The following is a 20901-nucleotide window of genomic DNA, read 5'->3' as shown; positions in this document are numbered from 1 at the left end:
ACCAAAGTACTTTGCCCCAACGAAACAAGTGAGGTTGTCAATCTCACCGGCTTGCTGTAACAAAGGATTAGATGTATAGTGTGGATGATGATTGTTTGCAGAAAACAGTAAAACAAGTATTGCAGTAGATTATATTCGATGTAAAAGAATGGACCGGGGTCCATAGTTCACTAGAGGTGTCTCTCCCATAAGATAAATAGCATGTTGGGTGAACAAATTACAGTCGAGCAATTGAAAAATAGAGAGGGCATGACCATGCACATACATGATATGATGAGTATAGTGAGATTTAGTTGGGCATTACGACAAAGTACATAGACCGCTATCCAAGCATGCATCTATGCCTAAAAAGTCCACCTTCAGAGTTATCATCCGAACCCCTTCCAGTATTAAGTTGCAAACAACAGACAATTGCATTAAGTATGGTGCGTAATGTAATCAATAACTACATCCTTGGACATAGCATCAATGTTTTATCCCTAGTGGCAACAAGCACATCCACAACCTTAGAACTTTCCGTCACTGTCCCGCATTTAATGGAGGCATGAACCCACTATCGAGCATAAATACTCCCTCTTGGAGTTAAGAGCAAAAACTTGGCCGTAGCCTCTACTAATAACGGAGAGCATGCAAGATCATAAACAACACATAGGTAATAGATTGATAATCAACATAACATAGTATTCTCTATCCATCGGATCCCGACAAACACAACATATAGCATTACGGATAGATGATCTTGATCATGTTAGGCAGCTCACAAGATCCGACAATGAAGCACATGAGGAGAAGACAACCATCTAGCTACTGCTATGGACCCATAGTCCAGGGGTGAACTACTCACTCATCACTCCTGAGGCGACCATGGCGGTGAAGAGTCCTCCGGGAGATGATTCCCCTCTCCGGCAGGGTGCCGGAGGCGATCTCCTAAATCCCCCGAGATGGGATTGGCGGCGGTGGCGTCTCTGGAAGGTTTTCCGTATCGTGGCTCTCGGTACTGGGGGTTTCGCGACAAAGGCTATAAGTAGGCGGAGGAGATAGGTTAGGGGGCCACACGAGGGCCCCACACGACAGGCCGGCGCGGCCAAGGCCCAGGCCGCGCCGCCCTGGTGTCTGGGCACCTCGTGGCCCCACTTCGTGACTCCTTCGGTCTTCTGGAAGCTTCGTGGCAAAATAGGCCCCTGGGCGTTGATTTCGTCCAATTCCGAGAATATTTCCTTACTAGGATTTCCGAAACCAAAAATGCTAGAAAACAAAGAATCGGCTCGTTCGGCATCTCGTTAATAGGTTAGTGCCGGAAAATGCATAAATACGACATATAATATGTATAAAACATGTAGATATCATCAATAATGTGGCATGGAACATAAGAAATTATCGATACGTCGGAGACGTATCATCCCCCTATGATTTTATGTGTTGGATTATATCTGCTTAACCCACTAAGGTTTAATTGGTAATTATATATCTCCAAAGTATGATCATGGATTAGACTTGATCAACTTTGTTCTTAATATGTTCTACCTCAAGTTCTAAGGTTTACGATCATTACTCAATTTATAATGATCAAGGTTTGGCTTCCTAAGGCATCTCTCATGAACTAGATTTCTCACTTCTAAGATCAAGTGTTGTCTTGATCAACTAGGTATAGTACCTCTTTTATAATTTCTTGGGTGGACATGGCTATGGTTTCCTCAATAGTTTATATCCCAGGAGAATGCCTGAGATATCCACTTAGAGTTCTTCTCAAGGAATGATGATTTAATCATCAAGATATATGGATAGTTCTCTCCCTCAAATCCAAGTGTTGCCTCAACTTACTTGAGTGTAACACCATAGCTTGAGCTCTCTCATATAGGAATAGTTATTCTAGGGTTTATGGTGTACTCCTAATATTTCCTTAGGTATCTAGGCTAAGACTCCACTTGGCTATCTTGGTTGCATTAGTCTCCTCCTTACTTCATAAATTCGTGGATATGATCTTATTCCATTTGATATTTGGTCATCTCACCACTCCAAAATGAAATGGTTTATCTCCTATTACTTTAGTTCAAAGGTTGTCCTTGATTCTTAAATAGGTAAAGCTAATGTTGGTATCTATAGTTTCTCTCACTTGGAAAGGAATTTTATAATAACCTAAGGATAGGCTCCAAAGATATTGATTTGATCATCACTGCCTATGTTTATCATAAATGGGTTCTCTCTCTAGTGAATGTCTTGAATAACATCCTAGGGTTCTTCTTAAAGATAATGCTTTGAGCATATGGATGTATATCCAAGGTTTAGCTCAAAGCTGATAGTGCTTCTCTAATAAATATAGAATTCTCTCTTCTTTAGGTTTTGATGTATAATAATTTGGATAGAGAAGGATGTAGAAAATGGAAACTAGGGAACATTTCCATAGTTGAGATCCTTGTCATGACTTCAAGAATAAAGTAGAATTAATACCACGAGGTTCATGGTAGGAGCAAGGATTAGTTTAAGATATGGAAAATATAAGTGAAGAATGGTTTCTCCGTTTTATTGTTACTTGATTTGTAGAGTAGATGTTCATATGTTATGGCAAAGAATATCATATTATGATCTTTAATAAGATCAAGTAATTGATCATTAATTAATGTGTTATGGTGTTGATTGTAGTTCCATTTGATCTAACCCCTGTAGATCAAATCATTACTACCCAAAACAAGGTTTTATCAAAGATCACATTGAGGTTTATAGCGCTTGACTTGATGAGCTACTTCAATTCCACCAAGGTCAAGTGAAATTTCAGTTACTGCGACTATTTTACTTTAAAGCGCGAAAATTCCCCAGGCTTTCTATGCATGAATGCAATGCACACATCTGTTTCCTCTCTTTTTGTAACCCCAATTCCTGGGATATTACAGTCTCTAACCCTTAAACTAAATTTCGTCCTCGAAATTTGAACTCTCTCAAGTTTTGGAGTGTGGAACTGACTTGTGCAGTCTACAACGATTTTCGAACTCCATGGTGATCTTACTGGATATAATTGAATATATCCCTGGTCCAGATTCTTCCTGGAATCCATTAGTGTCTATCATTAAACAACTATTACTTCCTTCACTTCCATGATTTCTTCCAATATTATAAGCTTATTTCCTTTCTCTTTGAAGCTTCACTGATTGAGACTTCTTCTGGTGCTGATAGTATTAACTGAAAATTAATTTGATAACATACTCCTAATGGTTTATCCAAAAACTTGGTTCTACAAGGTTTGTTTAAGGTAGGTTCTATTTCCCATTACTAGCTAAAACTACAGTAATGGTACTAGTAAGGTATTTACCATGGCGATTGTCTTGATGGTTTATTTCCCTAAGAATGGATTAGACTCACTTAGTCTATTCAATCATGGATTATGATTGGTACCTATAACTATTTTGGTTGCTTTAGGTTCCATGAAAGGAATCTTTCAATTAGTCTTTAGTTTTGGTATGTTCAATCTTCTTCGGTCTTTGGCCTTCTTGAGCCTTATTTGATCTCCGATATTTCCTTCATCCAACTTCCTTAACCTTGGCTTACTTGAGCTTTCGTACTTCTGAGTAGATATTAATCACTTTCTCAAGTTATAATCCAATTCTTACTTCCTCGAGGTATGAACCTCGGCTTTTGGTCTGACATTCTTCTGAAAGTAGTGTTCAACAATCTTATGAAAATAAGATCAAACTTCCTCTCAGTTTAGACCTTCTTCTTTTGTCTTAATCAAAATATTGAGTCCTTATACATCCAACTCAATCTTTACTCTCCCCCTTGGAGTTTTCTTATGGTCTTCAACTCCTTTCCTTTCAATCATTTGGACTCATGGTTAGAATATTGGTCTAGGTATGGATTATGGTTTGTACTCTTCTAAGGTCTCACAAAGAATCTTTGTGCTGTATCCACTCAATTGTGGACATCCGACATGAATCCTTCGACTAAATATTTATAGGTCATACCTATTTAGCTGACAAGATTTTATTTGTTCACAACTTCTTGTTACAAATAATCCAATTGTGGACTACTTGATAACAATTGTGGCTATTTGATAACCAAAAGTGAACTCTTTTATAGGTTCTACTCAACTTGTCGAGATATCTTCGACGCTATCTTCTAGTACTGATCCTATACCAATTGAGGTCTTCTTATATCCGCTATGGTTTCGTATGTCATCTTCCCTCCGTCAGGGTTTATTTTGCAAGAAAACCACTAACTGACACTAAAAATTTAGTATCCTGAGTGATTCTCATGCATTCCCTCTTCTATATTGACTATGGATCTTCTTCAGCTTCACCATAATCATCATATTTCTCACCTTCATGCTTCTTCCGTACTAAAGTACTTATTTGTGAAGGTTAAACATGAGTTTCGATTGGTACTTCCTTCAGCGTATGTATTGTGGTTACTTCCCACAACTTTACTTCCTTTTTCTGACGAACCTTCCTCTTGTCTTCAAAGTCTTCAGAATTCATCACTTCCTCACACGAATACCATTACCCTCTAGATCTATAGCATTAAGTAAGAACTTAGTATTGCAACATGCACTTGCATATCAAAGTCAAACTTCATGTATGGGTCTAGTCAAACAATAAAAATCCAACAAAATCCAAGAAGATCCAGCTTTGTGTTTATAATACACACCATCTTAAGCCTGAATATAATAGTTGAGTAGGACATCTCTAAACATCAGGCTGAGATGTGTAGTATATAACACCACATAATATAGGTTTATATCGTGATACTTAGCACGTATATATGTCATAATACTATTTGTCTTGACCTTTACCTGAATTGCACAATTGCAATGAGATAAACTTGAAATAAATTGGTCTAGGATAGTTAAGATTGACTCAACTTCCTTTGGAAGTTCTAACTTAGCTTCCGTTATGTTGAGGATTACCTCACATGGTATCTCTAGGTTCTAACATGGATACTATAAACACATAACTATTGGAGCATAGTTCACATACTTCCATGTGTTTCTACCATAAGACTATGGTCCTGGTATACTTGGCACATTTGCCATGGTTTTATAACCTATATCTTTAACTATTGTTTAAAACCTAACTTCTTATTGTACTCCTCTTTAGATTTATGATGTTCTAGTCCATCACATAATGACTCTCAGGTGCATATATGATTAGCAACTCTACCCTGTAAACAGCCACATTTTATTTCTATCACTCTTCCTTACCTCCCATGATTGATTCATCATGGTCTATACTACCTCATATCACTTATATTTATCACTTACTATTCGTAGTTTCACATGTTTGGATAATTTTTACTTACTCATTACTTGTCTTGGTATACACCTTCTAGTAGGATAACTTTCTTATATAGTTCTTAATCACTTGTTATTACTCCTATTACAGGTCTGGATAACTCTTACTTAACCATAACATGTGTTGGTACACATCTTCCAATAGGATATCTTCCTTATGGTTGTATCCTCTCTTTGGACTATGATGAGGCACGAACTAGAGAACGGTAGAATTCGTGCGAAAAGGCGGCCCGATCTTTCACGGTACTCAAAGAAATAGCAAGAACTCGATGAACAATCGCCGTAATAGCAGCAGTATACGTAATAGTAGTAAATCGGATCTTCGGATCAAGAAAATTACAAGAAGGACGAAGAACAGAACTCGAGCAAGAGATCGATAAGATCAATCCCACGCACAGCAGCAACAATTCCCTCAAGGATAAGCAGAAAACACATGTATTTTGGTGCCTCCCGACATGAGGCTTTTCTCTGTATATTTCTTAATCTCACAAAATATTCGACCCCCTATTACATTGCCGTATGGCCATTATTTAAAGGGCACGCAGACCCCAAACCGACCTAAAACACTTCAATATTTCCTACCAGATCCCGACTCTTAGTTTTAAGGAATAACAAACTACGTAAGGAAAGTTTAACTAACAAAAACAAAACGTGTAGATGCAGGAAAGCTATTTCTGCATGGACACATTGACTCTGACGCAAATAAAATATCTCACGATGCATGCTTGAAACATAACAAGCTTTAGATTGTACTAGCTAGCATTTTTTTATGCAATGCATATAGGAAGCGAGCCAATATTAATCCATCTTGGAGGCGTCCTGAAGTTTGGCTTGATCTCCATCGGCTTGGGATCAGACGACGGAATACGAAGCTGTATTTTACCGATCATAAGATACTCCTCTAGCTTAGATTTGACTGTTGGTTCTGTCACCAGTATTTTCTCATGAACTGATTTTACACGAGTAATTTCCTGATGCGAACCAATGGCGTTGATGGCCACATCGTCCCCTCCCCCTTGAAACGAAACCGTCCTCGGTTTCACGGTAGTTTGTACATGTTTCTTTTGTAGAGAAATACAAGAGTCCACATTGATATCACTATGAAACATAGGCCGCAGCACACGCCGCTTACCGGAATCCCAAAATGAGTATGAGTTGGAGCGGCCTTCATGTGTTGCACTGTGGTCATACTGCCAAGGTCTCCCCAATAATAAGTGACATGCATCCATTGGTATGACATCACAGATCACTCTATCAGCATAGTCTCCAACAGAAAAATTGACGCGCACCTTATGAGTAACTTTGAGCTATCCGGTGTGATACAACCACTCGACACAGTGGGGTTGTGGATGCTTCCATACAGGTAACTTTAAAGCTTCGACCAATCCCTTGCTGATCGCATTGGTGTAGCTTCCTCCATCAATAATCATCTTGCAATTGACATTGTTGATATTGCACATGGACTGAAAAATATTCCAACGCTGCCCCTTATCTTCAATTTTATCTTCTTGCACATGTTGAACCATCAAAGACGGATATGAAGCAGCAGCCTCAAAACCATCCATGGTCTCCTTTTCATGGCCTTCAGATTTTTCACTGGACGTGTCTACAATTTTGTCTTCATCGCTAGCTGAAATGTAGCCGTCTTGTGTAAGCAAAACTCTCTTTGCATTAGGACAACTGCGCTTCATATGTCCCCTGCCTCCACATGTGAAACAATGTATATTTGCACTAGACTGGCCACTAGAAACACCACTTGACACTCCTGATTTGGGAGGATCCTGGCGTGCAGAAACATTAGAGCGATTCGAGTCTCCATCCTGGAACTAGTCCCAATATCATCACCCTGATGTTGCAAGCGACGCCATGTGTTCGAAGTGGTACCACGTCGCTTAATTTGCTGCTCTGCACGCTGAGCTTGGTGCACAAGATCTTCTATGTTGTAGTAGACCGTCATCTCAACTCGGTCTTGCACCTCGAGATTCAGCCCATTAAAGAAACGTGCCATCGTCGCTTCTGTCGCCTCCGCAGTCTCTGTACGAATCATAAGCAATTCCATCTCCTTATAATATTCATCAACGCTTAAATTACCTTGAGAAAGGCGTTGCAACTTGATGTACAGACTTCGTTTATAGTGCTCAGGAACAAATCGCCGCCTCATAAAATCCTTCATCCCTCCCCAGCTCGTTGGACGATGCCGTGAGCGGCAAATTTGGTTCCACCATAGCCACGCATAACCGGTGAACTCAATAGCTGCAAGTTGCATCTTCTTCTCCTCGGTGTAACGATGAGCATTGAAAATTTGGTCGACGCGCATCTCCCAGTCCAAGTAATCTTCAGGCTCGCCTCTTCCGGTGATGTGGGCATTACCCTTCGGGTAACCAATGTTGCTCTACCCTACGAGGTCCAACAGGAGGCCCATGAAGGAACCCGACGGCAAGATGGGCCACTAGGACGGTGCGACAGAAGATTACTTGGAGTACAAGACGCGGAGGAAGCCGAACAAGGAAAGATTGGAGATAGATCTACTGTAAACCTACTCGTACTCTATTAGATCTCTCGGGACCTGATCACCTATATAAAGGCCAGGAGAGGGGCTATCGAGGGACCCCAATCAATCTTAGCAATACTAGCCAGCAGAAGCTTAGAACTAGGTTACCCTAGCAACCAACATCTCGACGAGATCACAGCCGAACTATTCGGCACCCCATTGTAACCTGTTTTTATCATAATCAAGAACAGACAGGCAGGACGTAAGGGTTTTACCTCATCAAGGGCCCCAAACCTGGGTAAATCGCTCTCCCCGCTTGTCTGTGAACCGATGTCTCGTGTCATCTTTGCAGGATTCCATCAACCCTAAGCCCCTATCGGAGGGCATTGCCGAGGAGCACCCTCGACAATTGACTCCATCCGAGAAACAATGGTGTATGCAGGACCTCTAGCGGCATCATAATACTGGCCTAAGCTCCTCTTGGTGTTTGCTACGGTTCCCAAGTCTAGAGATGGATGACATGCCAATACTGAGGCAAAAGCAAGCTCCGCACCGGCCAGGAGTTCCTTCCGCACCAGCTGCTGAATCCTTTCGGGAGACTTGAATCGGGTGAATAAGGCAGATAAGGTTTCGAGTGCTTGGTCCAGAGGAAACAAGGTGTTCCAAACCATCGTGAGATGAGCATGGTACTTGTCAAAGTAATAATGCGCCTTCCCCACCCGATACTTAAACTTCGCCATGACAACAGCCTTTGGACGATGCAGCCACAAACCGTGATTCGGGTGTGCAACGTCAGTCATTGCCTCAACCTCTTCATGGATCTTCTTATTCTCCTCAGCCACATCTGAAGCTACGACTGGAAAGGAATAAGGACCGGTTGAGGGAATATTCAAAACTATTGCAGAAAGAAGAGCATGGGTTAATACTTACAGCCCAAACTTTCGGTAGCAATATGGAGACCATCAAGAGTGTACTGTTCGATAGCTGTCGCTATCTCCCCCTTTTTCTTCACCAAGGCCGCCATCGCACGAAGAGAAGTGATATCTCTGTCTAAACTAGACACTTGGTCACGCAAGCGGCGAACGAGGCTTGATTCATCACTACTTGAAGGATTCAGAAAAAGCTCAGCACGCGAAGAAGACGGAGGAATCTGCAGTATAATCCTTAATTCAGACTAGTATCAAAGTAAACATCCCATCGGGAGCGTTGAGGCATATGTGATACATTCAAAAGCATGTTCAAATTGGCAACAGAGCCGAAATAAAGTTGGACTACGGCGAAGTCACGACTGATTCTATTTACAACAAGTCGAATGAAAAGCTCAAGGATTCGCTGATGACGAGCCAGGGGCAGATTCGGGAGCAGGCTTAGCTTGAACTTCATCCACCAGCTTCAAAAGACGGTTGGCACAAGTAACTGCCGATCGCTTGTAAGGTTCAAGGTCGACTAAGTGATTGTCGTTATCAACAGGCAACGCCTTGGACAACTCCTCCAAGTTTGACCCCATCCCATGGCCCATGAGCAATTGGAAAGTAAGAACGGCCCCGACTAAACGGCTACGGCGTTTCAATACCTCTACAGGCTCGGAAGGGTCAACAAGGAAAGAAGTCGCCATCTCGTCGAGAGTCTTGTCCTCCTTCATCTTCGGGAAGATCATCGAGTATAACCTCGACAACGCTCCTTTGGCCTTTTTCAAAAGGACAAGTACTTGGACATTGGACTCAGCGGCAAGTGACAAGGCGTCGGCTGTAGAGTTCTCCCGAAGTTGATGACGTCGGGTGACGGTTAAGTCGGCAGCATCTGAAAGGAAGGCAGATCAGTAGTCAATGATAGAAACACCAAGACGAAAAACGGTGGACTATGAATTTTACCTAACAAATCCTTGATAGACTCGCGAAGAGCGCCTTCCTTCCTGTCGATCGCGGCTGCCGCTGCGTGCTTCGCATCTTGCTCATCCTTCAGTTGCTGCTTCAGCTTCCTCACTTCCTCCTTCAGCAAGACGTTCTCGTTCTTGGCGTCAGTGGCAAGCCTGTTGGCCTCAAGCACTTGATCAGCCGAATATCTGATAGTCTTTCGAAGATGGGAGTTTTCGACTTCTAGTCGGGTGAACTCTTCGGCGAACTCCGCCACAGCATCGACTGTGGCGTAAATTGGCTGTGGCGAAATAAGATCATAAGGATTCAGTCGATATAAAGAAAAATTCGGCAAAGTGGAGCAGGTTGAATACTTACATGGTCATGACCAGCCGATGAAGTAGGAACGTCGCCAGGAGGGATAACCGTCGACACTGGAACCTTCTCCACAACCGTTCGGGAGGGGGGCGTCGATTTTGCGGGAGATGGATTGGATTCCTTGGCCGATGCAGCTCTCTCAGAGACAAATTTGGCCCTCTTTGCAAGAGGGACTTCATCATCATCGTCATCATTAGAGCTACTTAAAAACATTGCACACTCAGCATGCAAGATGATAGGAAATAAATCGAGGAAGGGGTATAAGACACTCACAGGTCAAGGTCATCTTCGCCTGCGAAGAAGCTTGTTGAACTCTTCTTGGCGGGAGGAGGCGCGGTAGTTTCATCGGCATCATTATCTCCTCCGCGAGGACTTGATTCAGCCGAAGTGATAAGGTCATCGTGTACCTGCTTCCGACGCCTACTCCTGATAAAGGCATCGTCTTCAGTAGCTTCTTCCTCTTGGACATCGCTATCCTCAAGGGCATGCGGGGCCTCCTCGGTTCCGTCAGAATCTTCGTCATCATCCTCTAGAACCACACCGCTTTCAGGTGTAGGAGGATAGCACCGGGCAGCGGCAAGCGCCTGCCGAAGGAAAAGGAGTTTGTAAGGCACGACTGATAAAGGAATAGTAGCAGCAGAAAAAAAAACAAGGCAAAAATTACCTCAGTTGGAAGATGATCAGAATCATAAGGAGGACGAGCCGATGTTAGGACGATGTTGTCCTTCATACTAAGACACGTTAAGCGGCGGACTTCATCCCGGATATCTTCAGCCGAAAGTTCGGCAGAGCTAACTCTGGACTCGTCCTCCTTGCCCGTGTAAAGCCACAACTGGTGGGGGTGAGACATCAGCGGTTGCACTCGACGTTGAAGGAACACTGAGACAACCTCAGTACCGCGCATTGTCAAGCCTCCCGTGTTCTTCAGAATAACTATTTGGTCGAACAGCCTGTCGGCTGTCAATCTCTCTTCGGGAGAAAGAGTGTTTCGCCAAGATTTCTTCGGCTTAGCTATCAGCTTATCTTCGAAGGGAGGAAGGTTTAGGCGTCGTCCAGGCACTAACGGGTCCCGCAGGTAAAACCACTTGTTGCGCCAGCCTTGGACGGACTCCTTCATTGGATAATCGAAGTAGTCAACTTCCTTCCTAACAACAAAGCCAACGCCACCGACGACGGGGGGACCGTTGCTGTCATTGTGGCGCTTCACGTAGAAGATCTTTCTCCAGAGACCCCAGTGAGGATCAATGCCAAGGAAGGCTTCGCGGACGGTGATGAAGATAGAGAGGTGGAGGATGGAGTTTGGAGTCGGCTGCCGAGCTGAATCCCGTAGAAGAAAAGAAGAGAGCGAAGGAATTCGTGCGCGGGAAGAGAAAGGCCGCGGAACAAAAAAGCAATGAACATGACGGTGAAGCCCTTTGGGGGCTTTGGGCGAGAACCGCACTGGAAGGCGAATATCGTCCTCAGATGCGGAGATGAATCCGAGGTCCCGCAGTTTGTTGATGTCGCGGTTGGAGATGGCGGAGGCACTCCAATCCCGGCTAACTTTGGCCGCCTCCGAAACGCTAGCACCCTTCTTTTTTCCCATGGTTCTTGAAGCTTCTGAGGGAAGGATGCTGGAAGAAGGAGAGGATGCGCGAAGGAGATGAACAGTAGGAGGTGTAAAAAAGTGAAAATGAGGAAGCCCTCTATTTATACCAAAAGGATTAACATGAGATCGTGGCCATAACTCCGCGGGCGTCGTGGGAGGTGGAGCGAATCCGTGGCGCTAGAAAACAGGATGGAACCAGCGGCCCATTATTCCCACGTCGCGCGAAAATCGAGGAAACGCCTCGGTCGTTGCGCGTGCACTGGTCAAAACCTAAAAACTGCCTGCGCAGAACTAGGGTGGGCCCGGGGGGTCAAGTCTTGTCAATCAGGTCACAACAGCGGTGTGTCATCAGTGACATCATGAGTACTGTTGATCGCATACAAAGAGATAAGAAAAGTATCGGGTGAACAACTTGAGCCTACACACGGAATGCGAGCATCCGCACCTAGGCTCGGGGGCTACTCCCATCGGGAGCACTGATGCGCACCCGATAGATTAAAGGTTCGAAGGAAAACTTGACTCGAGTCTGCACCCAGATGTAAGCACCCGTGCCCAGACTCGGGGGCTACTCCCATCGGGAGCGCTGAACGCGCACCCGATAAAACTTTTTCGCACTCTAGGATCATGCCCGGGGACTTGATTCTGTGTAGGGTAACGTTGTTTTGCCATCGGCAGTTAACCAACAGAAGTTGGGCACGTTACGTTATCCCTTGCATAAAGGAAATGTATCGGATGGACTACAAAGACCTGCGAGGAAAAAGCTCGGCAGAAGAAAATGTTCGAGTGGTACAACTTGAGTCTACGCACGGATTGCAAGCATCCGTACCTAGACTCGGGGGCTACTCCCATCGGGAGCGCTGACGCGCACCCGATAGAAAATAGAAGATAAAAGAAACGCAAGAATGATCGAGGAGAATGATCGAGAAGAAGACATGCTCTAGTCTCTACCCGAATTATGTTCGGCTAGACACTCGGGGGCTACTGATGTGGGCATTACCCTTCGGGTAACCAATGTTGCTCTACCCTACGAGGTCCAACAGGAGGCCCATGAAGGAACCCGACGGCAAGATGGGCCACTAGGACGGTGCGACAGAAGATTACTTGGAGTACAAGACGCGGAGGAAGCCGAACAAGGAAAGATTGGAGATAGATCTACTGTAAACCTACTCGTACTCGATTAGATCTCTCGGGACCTGGCCACCTATATAAAGGCCAGGAGAGGGGCTATCGAGGGACCCCAATCAATCTTAGCAATACTAGCCAGCAGAAGCTTAGAACTAGGTTACCCTAGCAACCAACATCTCGACGAGATCACAGCCGAACTATTCGGCACCCCATTGTAACCTGTTTTCATCATAATCAAGAATAGACAGGCAGGACGTAAGGGTTTTACCTCATCGAGGGCCCCGAACCTGGGTAAATCGCTCTCCCCGCTTGTCTGTGAACCGATGTCTCGTGTCAGCTTGCAGGATTCCATCAACCCTATGCCCCTATCGGAGGGCATTGCCGAGGAGCACCCTCGACATCCGGAGAATGGCGGAATCGATATCTTCACACGCCCAATGCCGTCGTCAATAGGAACTCGTGCAGCCTGACCGAAACGATCTCGGTCGTTCGCTCCACCATGAGCGTGAGCTTCAACTCGAGGATCATGGTGTCGTTGTCGTGGCGCGTACCCCGCGGCGATAGCATCGTTGCCGACGTGGTCATCACCTCGTGGGGCTGGTTGCACCGGCAAAATATGATCGCCTACTCGACCATCACGTGGAGGCGGCACGACCGGTGGTGGTTCTCGCGCCGCTGGCAATGGCGCCTGCAGGTTCTCAACAATAGTCTGCAAAGCCCCGATCTGAGCACCTAGGTCATCAAATCTTTTTTCCATCTTCTCCTTCAGATTGTTGTGGCACTGTAGGACAAAATTGCATGTGAGGTCAAATCCCCCACGTACGTTTTCAGCTAGATCTTCAGCATACAGAGGTAGTGGTTCTTCATCCAGAACAGCCTTCGCAGTCTCCAACTTCAGGGGTCCAGACATCTTGATTTAAACAGTACCGTGATCAACCTAGAAATCTGATACCAGCTGATGAGGCACGAACTAGAGAACAGTAGAATTCGTGCGAAAAGGCGGCCCGATCTTTCACGGTACTCAAAGAAATAGCAAGAACTCGATGAACAATCGCCGTAATAGCAGCAGTATACGTAGTAGTAGTAAATCGGATCTTCGGATCAAGAAAATTACAAGAAGGCCGAAGAACGGAATCTCGAGCAAGAGATCGATAAGATCAATCCCACGCACAGCAGCAACAATTCCCTCAAGGATAAGCAGAAAACACATGTATTTTGGTGCCTCTCGACATGAGGCTTTTCTCTGTATATTTCTTAATCTCACAAAATATTCGACCCCCTATTACATTGCCGTATGGCCTTTATTTAAAGGGCACGCAGACCCCAAACCGACCTAAAACACTTCAATATTTCCTACCAGATCCTGACTCTTAGTTTTAAGGAATAACAAACTACGTAAGGAAAGTTTAACTAACAAAGACAAAATGAGTAGATGCAGGAAAGCTATTTCTGCATGGACACATTGACTCTGACGCAAATAAAATATGTCACGATGCATGCTTGAAACATAACAAGCTTTAGATTGTACTAGCTAGCATTTTTTATGCAATGCATATAGGAAGCGAGCCAATGTTAATCCATCTTGGAGGCGTCCTGAAGTTTGGCTTGATCTCCATCGGCTTGGGATCAGACGACGGAATACGAAGCTGTATTTTACCGATCATAAGATACTCCTCTAGCTTAGATTTGACTGTTGGTTCTGTCACCAGTATTTTCTCATGAACTGATTTTACACGAGTAATTTCCTGATGCGAACAAATGGCGTTGATGGCCACATCAGACTACCAGGTATTGTATACCAACTGTGGTCTACTCATCTATGGTTTTAATGACTTAATGGTGTGCTACATACTTGGGATTAGCTAACTAACTTTACTTAGGAAATATAGATAAGAAATGTTGACTCAAGTGTGTCAGCATTATTCTCAAGTGAATATCGATCTCAAGTCATAATAAGATTTGGTTTAGCTAAGACAACTTCCTATAGACACTACCAAAAACAACCTATAGGTCTCCTTTAAAGGGTTTTAATCCTAGGGTCAAAGCATTTGCTCTGATACCAGCTGTGGTGACCCAGCATACCACTGCATGGTGTAGTATGCAAGTCTGACATAACACCAATGAAAAACACCGTTCCACTAGTATTACATCGCTTAGAGTGGTACAACAGAAACATATGCGGGTCCAAGGCATGTCTATAGTATTACATACAGACTCTTTACAGAAGATCAACACAGCCTCCTACTTTACATTGAGGTAGAACTAAAAATAAACTCCAGACGAATGATTCGTAGTATAATCTTATCACGAACACTATTTGTAGAGGCTTTGACTAGATATAGAGGCTATGAATAGATTCTAACTAAATAGGAGCTAGTTTTTAGGAAGCTAGTTCCCTTCTACTGCTAATCTAGGTTTCTCCTTGGTGGATGTGGTGTTTGACTCTTCCAACAGGGTCCTGTCCCTTGGAGTACTCCTCGGCCTTCGAATTGCACTGTAGATCCTCCTTTAGTGCCTTCATATCTAAGCAGGGGATTTAAGGTGGTATGAGTACGAGTGTACTCAACAAGTTCATTATAGGAATGAAGTGTTTAATGCACTAGCTACAACCATGGACCAGAAAGTCCAAGGCAATGCAAGTTTTTGTAATCATTTCTTCAAAAGGTTGCTTTTATTCTGAAGAACTATGTCCGTCAGCCTTCACCGGTTTACTAGAACTTCATGGAGTTCCTTTCCGGCAGCGTTCGCAGTTCCATATCCCGAAGCAGAGTGACAGGTCACGATTCATTACACTCTGCAGAGGTGTGTTGCTTTACCCATAAGAGATCTTAACCTTGGTGCCAACCGGGCGCACAACCCGTCCACACTTCCGTGGTGTGAGGCCCGGTATAAGATCCTAGCCAATGTTACATTCCTCCGTGACCTTGCACACCCACGCTTTGTTGCAATTCCGACATTGGGTCCTCGCCGGTCAGCGTACCCCTTTGGATATCTTCCGACCTCGACAACAATCAGGTTCTAGACCTGATTCCTTCGACGGTCGTTGCAACCCATCATAGACCGCATTACCGTGGGGACTTAGAGGTTCCCCACCCATCCGGTTGTTCTCGCAAGACACAACTGCTACGGTAAGCGCATCCATTGATGTACGAGAGGAAGAAACACACTTGACTACTCTATCCCATTCCAGATCTTATGGTTAACACGGTTGTTACGGCACAAGAATCACTGGACGACATTTGTTGTTTAATCCTAGATGGATACAAACCCTTGCAATGGAACCTCCACCATACTCATGCCATGGTTCCATTGCCCACCACATAGTCATATTCATAGTTATGAAATTAGCATCTTTGCTTTTCATGCAAGAGTGATAAGTATATTACTTTTCAAGTAATTTGGTCAAAATACTCAAAGTAACATGAGCAAGCGATGAACTTGCCTTTCTTGACTGCAAGATTATGCAGGCAAGGTCTTCGATACGCAATAACTCCAACTTCTGAAATAGCATCATCGTCCGGTAAGGACGATGGGTAAAATATTGGCAAGGATGCAATAATGCATAAGTATGAGATGCAATCGCTCTAAGCGTGACCTAACCCCGATGATTTAGGATTAGTGAGTTGGTATGATTGGTTTAGGGTGTGTTGCACTTTTAGAGATGGTTCACAAACAAGATTCTTATTAAGGGTTGATTACTTGGTATCATAAATAAGTACTGCAATACATCGCAACAATAGTATTACTAGCACACAACAATAAGATTTGGTATAGTCCTAACATGTGATGAACAGTGGTTGGTTTTAGTACTATATGGCATGGTTAATGATTACTTATCATATACTTCAAAAGAATAACTTTTGAAGAACATGTTCTTTAATAAAGAACAAGTACGTATGATGATTAGGTTTGTGGGGTTCTATGGTTTACTATGGTTCTAATTAGTTTATGGGGTAAATATTATATGGCTCACAACAATGTTGGATTCATCAATAACTAGGGCTTGTATGGTTTTATTTGAGCATAAGCATCTTAATAAACTAATCATATATGAGTGCTACCAAGGTTGGTTATATCTTACTGGTGATAGATAGCTAGGGTGTATAGGTCCTATTAGGCAAGGTTGATGACTATTCTTTATTTTCTTCAAAAGAATAACTTTTGAAGAACATACTTCTTAAGTACTGAGAAGTATTTCAGTTAAGGTTGAGGTTGTCTAGGGTTGCTATTGGATTTACTAGGTAAAGAATAGTTGGTTCCTAAATAGGATGGTTCATAAGTATATATCACTAGTAGGGATTAGTGTGTATGGAATATGATGCACAATATTGGCATGGTTGCTATTAGGGTTCATTACAATGGTGTGATGCTAGATAAGGATAATTGAGGATGGTGACCTAGGTAACAAGAACTAGGTTTTACACTTGGTTGATCCTACTCGATCATGTAGTTTTATTTGGATGAGAACATAAAATAGCAATTAATTAATGATAGGGTTCTTATATCCTATATGAATATGAAAAAACATTGAGTTGCTAGTTATGAATCTATGAATAATAATGAAGTAACATGATCACATGTTTGACCTAGGGTTTAGGTTATAATCAAGTTAGGGTTCATATGAATTAATGGAGCTAGGGTTCCTAATGGCATTAGGGTTTTAGGATTCCACATAAAATGATGAGGTTATAACTTTATTCTTAATGGAACTAGGGTTTCCTAATTACCCTATAGTTCTTAGGTTAATAACTTCATTATAAAGTTGAGGTTATTAATAACTTTGAAATAAAAATAATATTGGATTTGGCATTTTATTATTCTTAAACAATTAATAATAAGGATAATTATTATTCAGGGTTTAAATCCCTCTAAGAAGTATTTAATAAGATAATAAATAAAGAAAATTAGTTTTAATATTTTCTTTATTTACTTTCTGGTTTTTATTTATTTTAGAAACTTTTCTTAACTATTGTTTTAATTGAATTTAGAACTAAAAGAAAAGGCTTAAATAATAAAGGTTAAATAATTAAAGTTTTATTAAAAATAAAAATTTCATATTATATTTTTATTGGATATATTTTATTTATATAAGAATTTTGATATCTCATTTATATTTTTCTGAGTTAAAATGAATTTTATAAATTCTTGTAAAGTTTCAGCAATTTATAGAATTTGAATTAAAATGAGATATTACTAAATCTACCCGGGCTAATCTACTCACAGAGTCACTGACCAGTGGGCCAGAGCCACATCAGCCGCCATGCGGCCTTTGACCGAGGTCGAAATCGCCGAGGTGGCGCTGGAGTCACCGGCTGGCGGCCAGGCGAGGTTGACGCCGGCGATTCGGCGCTCCCGCGTCTATGCTGAGGTAATGGTTGGATGCGCGGCGCTATTCTGAGCCTAAGGGTGGCGACGCCCCCCTATTGGTCACCGGAGTAACTCCGGCGAGCACAAACAACGGCGGCGGACACGGTTGAGCGGCGAGGCGACGCTATGGGACATGATCGAGCGAACCAAGTACTCCACGAGGTTGAGTAGCTCACCAGGAGCACATAGCGCTTGACGGTGTGGTCGGAGATGGTCCCAATCGACGGCGAACATCGATTGACTGATGGTGGCCGGCGGGGAAACTATGACTCGATTCGTCGGGCTCAGTGCTTCCCAGCAAGCGCGCATCAACGAGGAGATAGCTGGAGTCGAGGCGAAGCTCCAGGGCTTCACGGCGGTGCTTGCGGTGGCTCGAAACAGCGGCGAGAGGAAACAGCCGGCGTGCTAGGGTTTGAGAAATTAGGGGAAACAGAAGAACACGAACGATGGAGGCTTCGGTCGTGTATTTATAGGGTCGAGGGCGGTCGTTGACGGTCGCGCGGTCCACAATGGAGGCCGGGACGTGGCTCAATTCGTTGCAGTGTCGACCTCCCGTGTTTGCAGACGACGAAGAAGACGAAGATGGCTTCGTCCACTTCGTGTGCGTCTGAAGCCAAGAGGTAAGTGGTCTTGGGCCGTGGCTGGGCTGCTTCTTGGAGCGTTTGCTGGGCTATGGTGGCCGGGTGAGGTCCAGGTAACCCCTTCTCCATTTTTCTGTTTTCCTTTTTTCCTTTTCTGTTTTTATTTCTTGTTGATTCAAATTCTGTTTGAATTCAATCATGTTTTGTACAATATTATTGTTTGAATTATTATGTAATTCACCCAAGATACTTTAAATATTATTATTGTGTATTAAAAATTTAATATGAATACTAAAGCATTGGTTTAGTAATTACTATTGGTATTTGCATTAAATATCCATATTGACATGAATTTGAATATCATCTTGGAAATATTCAAATTATTTTCCAAATGATATTTTTCTCACTTACTAATATGTAGCTTTTATTTGGTGTTACTCTGGAAGAAACAAATTACAAAGTAATATTTATTTATGGATTTCTATTAAGAAGGTGGTTTAATGGCATGATGTCATGTGCTAAAATTATCTCTAAGGACTTGATCTCCTATTTGAGAATGTTGTCATTTGCCTATTATTTTATGTGCATAACTATGTGCTAATGAATTGGAAATTCTACTAGAACTCCTTCCAAGTTTAGTACTATTATTATAGTTTAGTAACACCTTAAAATACCTAGATTAGGTACTACTCTCATCATGGTTTGGTCTTGGTTATAATGATAAGTGGTTGATCCCCACACATAGTTTTAATTATAGGATTTAGCACTAGGTGTTTCTTATGTTCAATGAACATAAGATATACTAGTAAACAATTCTAGGGTTCTAATTATATTTACCTAATGGCACATGGTTTGAATCTTAATTATGGCCTAGGTTTCAACTGTGATCACCCAAGTGATACACAAACAAGAATTTAGGTATGGTTTAGGGTTTTACTTGTGATCATCAGGTAATTCACAAATTATTTGGAGATATGGGCATAGGTTCTATATGTGACTTAACACCATATTACTTTGGCTAGGGTTGTTCTTCCTCACCACTCATAGGATGATTCAATCCAAGATCATTTAGATTGATATAGGGGCTGAACTATACAAAGAGTTGTTACTATCTAGTTTCTTCTCTAATTAACATATGGAAAATGGTTTAGGGTTGCTAGTAGTTCCCCTATGATTTTATGTGCTGGATTATATCTGCTTAACCCACTAAGGTTTAATTGGTAATTATATATCTCCAAAGTATGATCATGGATTAGACATGATCAACTTTGTTCTTAATATGTTCTACCTCAAGTTCTAAGGTTTATGATCATTACTCAATTTATAATGATCAAGGTTTGGCTTCCTAAGGCATCTCTCATGAACTAGATTTCTCACTTCTAAGATCAAGTGTTGTCTTGATCAACTAGGTATAGTACCTCTTTTATAATAATCTTGGGTGGACATGGCTATGGTTTCCTCAATAGTTTATATCCCAGGAGAATGCCTGAGATATCCACTTAGAGTTCTTCTCAAGGAATGATGATTTAATCATCAAGATATATGGATAGTTCTCTCCCTCAAATCCAAGTGTTGCCTCAACTTACTTGAGTGTAACACCATAGCTTGAGCTCTCTCATATAGGAATAGTTATTCTAGGGTTTATGGTGTACTCCTAATATTTCCTTAGGTATCTAGGCTAAGACACCACTTGGCTATCTTGGTTGGATTAGTCTCCTCCTTACTTCATCAATTCATGGATATCATCTTATTCCATTTTATATTTGGTCATCTCACCACTCCAAGATGAAATGGTTTATCTCCTATTACTTTAGTTCAAAGATTATCCTTGATTTTTAAATAGGTAAAGCTAATGTTGGTATCTATAGTTTCTCTCACTTGGAAAGGAGTTTTATAATAACCTAAGGTTAGGCTCCAAAGATATTGATGTGATCATCAATACCTATGTTTATCATAAATGGGTTCTCTCTCTAGTGAATGTCTTGAATAACATCCAAGGGTTCTTCTTAAAGATAATGCTTTGAGCATATGGATGTATATCCAAGGTTTAGCTCAAAGCTGATAGTGCTTCTCTAATAAATATACACTACAAGAAAAGTTCTGATAGACAACGTCTCAAAATCGTCCGCTAAGGGGTATTTTTCGTCGCCTATGGGCCTAACACGACGATATGGGTTCTGTTGTGGAAACTGCGTCAGGCAAAGTCCTACGACGATTTTTTTCGGTCCGTCGCGCTTGGG

This window comes from Lolium rigidum, chromosome 3, assembly GCF_022539505.1.
Source record: "Lolium rigidum isolate FL_2022 chromosome 3, APGP_CSIRO_Lrig_0.1, whole genome shotgun sequence".
In the NCBI taxonomy this organism is placed as follows: Eukaryota; Viridiplantae; Streptophyta; class Magnoliopsida; order Poales; family Poaceae; genus Lolium; species Lolium rigidum.
The sequence above is the reverse complement of the archived record's forward strand: the minus strand, read 5'-3'. Positions refer to the sequence as shown.